We start from the raw sequence: 4,997 nt of genomic DNA on the forward strand, positions 1-4,997 counted from the left end.
AAAAAAAAAAAAAAAGAGGGGGAAATGTGCTGGGTACAGTGGCTCAGGCCTGTAATCCCAGCACTTTGGGAGGCCGAGGCGGGCGTATCACTTGAGGTCAGGAGTTCAAGACCAGCCTGGCCAACATAGCAAAACCCCCTCTCTACAAAAACATAAAAATTAGCCAGGCATGGAGGCTGAGGCTGTAAAATCCCTTTAACCCTGAAGGCGGAGGCTGCAGTAAGCCGAGATCGGGCCACTGTACTGCAGCCTGGTCGGCAGAGTGAGACCCTGTCTGGAAAAATAATAATAATAATAATAATATAAATTCTTTACCTTGGCCCCCAGAATTGAATTCAGAATTCAGAAAAGACTAGCCAGCGTAAGGCTGCTGTAATCCTAGTTGACAGAGGAGGGATTGGGGTGGTGAGTGGGGAGGCTGTGTCTCTGGAAGAAGAAATATACGTCCTCACCTCACTCTAAACCTGCTCTTCTGGTGACATCAGCAGTCCTCACCTCACTCTAATTAAACCTGATTCTCCAGCGCGATCAATATTCAAGATAACTTTTGGTTTTCATTTCAAGAGCAAGGTCTGGCACCACTATCCTCAGTTAAAAAAACTGTAAGGTTCGCTCTATCTACGTTTGAAATGTATGCAGGTTTCAAAGATAAAATGATGATGAAAAAGAAGTGTGACCGGCATGAGAGTTCAGAGCCTCTGGAAGTGTCAAGACATGTACAGTGCAGGTAGGGTGAAGAGTCTGAGAGGGGAGGTGGCACCATCCGAAGAGAGAAAGGTCTTCTAGCGCGACGATGCCGATCCCACTTCTCACCCCGTCCCGTTCCAGGCCTCCCCCCACCCGGCCCCTCCGCACTGCCCCCCCACACCCCCACCCAGGCACGCGCAGCGGGAAGCAGCCAAGCCCAGGCTGTCTTACTGCTTTGGTTTTGAAAGGTCAAGTATTTACTTAGGAATTTCAGCACCTTCTGACTTAACTGTTTTAAGAACCTTCAACCAACTTACTGGCTAAAAAACAAAACGGTCCTCCCAGTGACTAACACTGCTACAGTGACAATGCTCTGCTCCTACTTATTTAAAAGGACGGAGCTCAAGGAGTATAATTCTCAAAAGAATGTGGTTCCCCTTCCCTTTCCCCTCCCGCCTCTCGTTAGGATGAAATCAGAAAAGTGCAGAAAACATGGGCAGCTTCCTAGCAACAGTTAGGGGCAAACGGGAGGGGCGCAGAAGAGCTGGAGCTGTCCCTGGCCCCTCGCTCCGGCCTCGGGGAGGGCGTCGCGGCCGCAACAGGGTGTCCCGAAAACCGTAACTTCCGTGCCCGCCGCCGGAGAAGGTGAAAGGCACGAGATGGAGCCTCTCCAGCCCTCCCCAGAAACACAACCTGACAGCGCAACAGCGCGGCGGGGCGGCCTCCCCGGGCTGCTTCCGGGTCGCGGCCGCGCCACGACCACTGTCGGCCCGAGGGGACGCGGGCAAGGGCCAGAGTCTGCAGGCAGGCGCCGGCGCAGGGAAAACCCGGCTGGGCGGCGCCACAGCCCCCGAAGGCCGGGCCGGATCGAGCCCGACGACTGCGCCTTCTTACGTGTAGGCGGCGGGCGCGAGCCCCCTGGCGTAGCCGGGCGCCGGAGATCCACCGACAGGACTCACCCAGCCTTCCTCAAACGCCCACGCCGACTTCAGGCGCGCGCGCAGAAGGGAGACGGCTACGCCACAACCCGGCTGGCGTCCTCCGTCTCCACCTCAGCCCCGGGAGCCGGCCGCTGGACGCCGGCGTTAGGCTAGGGCGCCGGTGAGGCGGGGCCAGGAGCCGTGCGCACCCCAGCGACCAATCGGAGCGCAGCAAGTGTCCAGCCGGGGGCGGGGCGGGGCACGAGGGGGCGGGGAGAGGGCGTTGGCTGGGCGCGGCGGGGCGCCGGGCGCTCCTCAGCGACCAATCGGCGTGCAGCAAGTGGCCGGCCGGGGGCAGGGCGGGCTCCGAGGGGCGGGGTGGGGACCGCTCCTCTGCGGGCCTCCGGGAGCCGGGGTCCAGACCCAGCTACCTACGGTTCGGAGCAGGGTAGGACGGGCCCCTCCTGTCCCCCGCAGGTGGGCGGCTGCCGCCGGGCTCCCACTGCTGCGTTTTTGCCCGCGGACTTCAAGTGCAGTACCGTGGATCACGTACGGAAGGAGCTGGAGACCCGGCGGGCGCGAGCCCCCTCGCGTAGCCCGGCGCCGGAGACCCGTCTCTCTCCCTTCGCCTATGACCGATCGGCCTTGTCTGCGAGCTGCCCAGAGTAGGGAAGATGCTCCGGGAGGGTTCTCGGGAACGGAGGGTCTTTAGAGATGCCTTTTTCTAATCCCCTCAATTCAGAAATGGAGACCCAGAAAGCTGAAGTTAGTCAACCAGGGCTACCCAGCGAGTGCTGGTTACCCGAGGTTATCAGCACAATAAAACTAGTCTTCTGATTTCCCTCGGCACTCTCCCGTCTATTCACCCAGATTTTTGTCTTTCTTATAGTCAGATCCCTTTCAGCCTCTTGGATTTTCAGCATAACTTTAACAGCCTTTGGAAGCCCCGTCTAGATTTCCTACAGAAATGTCTATAACCATTTAGTTGTTTGAGGGGAAATCGAGGTTTGTTTTTTGGGTGGTTGGTTTGTTTGGAGACAGGATCTTGTTCTGTTGTCCAGGCTGGAGTTCAGTGGCGTGATCTTGGCTCACTGCAGTCTCTACCTCCCAGGCTCAATAGATCCTCCCACCTCAGCCTTCCGAGTAGCTGAGCTCACAGGGGCACACCACTATGCTTGGCTAATTTTTGTATTTTTAGTAGAGACGAGATTTCACCAGGCTGATCTCGATCTCCTAACCTCAGGTGATCCACCCGCTTCCGCCTCCCAAAATGCTGGGATTACAGGCATGAGCCACCGTGCCCAGCCAAGTAGAGGTATTATTAATGGAAATCTAAAAAGCATTTTCCCTGAGGTATAATGAAGTAAAAGGTTTTGTATCATGGAATTATCACAAAAAATGCCATCCATCCTGGATAATGTTCTCCTATAGCCCTTCTACATGTGCTAGGATCTAGGTGTGCTGAATAAGTTACTTTCAATAAATATGTGCTGAATAAGTTACTTTTGAAATATGTCACAATGCTGGCATTCCACCAGAAGATACAGAGGGCACACTCCTCTCTTTAGGAACATTTTTAGGCCAGGTGAGGTGGCTCACACCTGTAATCCCAGCACTTTAGGAGGCTGAGGCAGGCAGATCACCTGAGGTCAGGAGTTCAAGATCAGCCTGAGGAACATGGAGAAACTCTGTCTCTACTAAAAATACAAAATTAGCCGGGCTTGGTGGTGGATGCCTGTAATCTTAGCTACTCGGGAGGCTGAGGCAGGAAAATCACTTGAACCTGGGAGGTGGAGGTTGTGATGAGCTGAGATCCTGCCATTGCACTCCAGCCTGGGCAACAAGAGTGAAACTCCATCTCAAAAAAAACAAAAACAAAAACAAAAACAAAACTTTTGAAGGGGGTAGGGGTAGGGGTGGCATGCACCATTTTTGCTTTCATTCTGCTGGTAAAAGCTTAGTCATTTTTTATTTGCAATAGCTTTGAATAAGTAAACAAAAAAAACCTTATTTGACTATACAAAATTGCAAAGAAGTCTGGAAAATGGGGTTTCAGAACTAGGGAAGGAAGACTAGATATTAGGGGACAATTAGATTTCAAATCTCGTCACTTTTTTTTAGGGGGGCGGACTGTCCCAAAGGGTAGCAGCTGGGAAAATCAGTGGTTAGACTTGGCCACACACTCCAGCTTGTGCTTCTTCTTGATGCCATAGGAGTCAGAGGAACTCTTGGTGGCACTGATGAGCTCTTCTGCCAGGCACTCAGCAGTGGTCTTCATGTCCCAGAAGGCAGCCTCAACAAGTGCCTATGCGCAGCAGCCAGATGGCCTGATTCACACGGTGCAGTGGGGACACGTCCACAGCCTGTCATCTCACAGTTCCTGCTCCCCCGATGCGGTGGATCCCTCCCAGGGACCACCGTTGATGATGGCGTTCACCAGGACCTGCAGAGAGTTCTCACCTGTGAGCAGGTGGATGAAATCGAAGGCATGCTTGATAATGCACACAGTCACGAGCTTCTTGCCGTTGCTTTGGCTATGCATCATCATGGAGTTAATGAGGTGCTACGTATGGGCCGCTGAGCTTTGCGGAAGCATTTAGTGGCATACTGCACAGCATTGTGAGCCAGGTACTTGGCATGCTTCTACACTGCAATGTAATCTTGCAGGGAAATGTTATTCATCTGCACATCATTGGTGTTCCACTTCCCAAAGGGCTTGATGTCAGGGGTCTCTGCCACCACTGGTGCTGCTGTCTCCCACTCAGTGATCCTGAGGGCACAGCCCGATTGTCTCTGTAGCTCAGCATGGACCATGTGCTGCCCTGGCATAGACAGGCCATCTCATACTAATATTTTAAGGTTTCCCAGGATTTTTTTAAAGCTTTGTTACAGAATAATATCTTTTTTTTTTTTTTTTTTTTTTTTTTGAGACAGAGTTTCGCTTTTGTTACCCAGGCTGGAGTGCAATGGCTCGATCTCGGCTCACCGCAACCTCCGCCTCCTGGGTTCAGGCAATTCTCCTGCCTCAGCCTCCTGAGTAACTGGGATTACAGGCACGTGCCACCATGCCCAGCTAATTTTTTGTATTTTTAGTAGAGACAGGGTTTCACCATGTTGACCAGGATGGTCTCGATCTCTTGACCTCGTGATCCACCCACCTCGGCCTCCCAAAGTGCTGGGATTACAGGCGTGAGCCACTGCGCCCGGCCTCAGAAAAATATCTGTATGAAAATGATTACCTCCATATATGAAGGAAGACTTTACTGTTCACCTACCTTTGGGATACACATGCTTTAAGTTGCTTTTTTAGTAGTGGAGACTTATGCTAATGCAGCTTGTCTGAAGTCATTTTCTACTGCTATAACAGAATAACACAGAAAAGGTAATTTA

At 52.6% G+C, this 4,997-nt stretch overlaps 1 protein-coding gene and 1 pseudogene across 1 annotated transcript in view; both read right to left on the reverse strand.

The window, feature by feature from the left end:
• TMEM50B (transmembrane protein 50B) overlaps positions 1–1,782 on the reverse strand; it is a 37,679-nt gene extending 35,897 nt beyond the window's left edge. The window contains exon 1 of the mRNA XM_017526151.2: positions 1,647–1,782. The gene's annotated coding sequence lies outside the window, so the exon portion shown is untranslated. The remainder of the gene's footprint in view (positions 1–1,646) is intronic.
• A 1,983-nt stretch (positions 1,783–3,765) lies between these two features.
• LOC108302517 lies at positions 3,766–4,427 on the reverse strand (annotated as a pseudogene).
• Positions 4,428–4,997: the final 570 nt, after the last annotated feature.

Source organism: Cebus imitator, unplaced genomic scaffold, assembly GCF_001604975.1.
Source record: "Cebus imitator isolate Cc_AM_T3 unplaced genomic scaffold, Cebus_imitator-1.0 Scaffold41, whole genome shotgun sequence".
NCBI lineage: Eukaryota > Metazoa > Chordata > Mammalia > Primates > Cebidae > Cebus > Cebus imitator.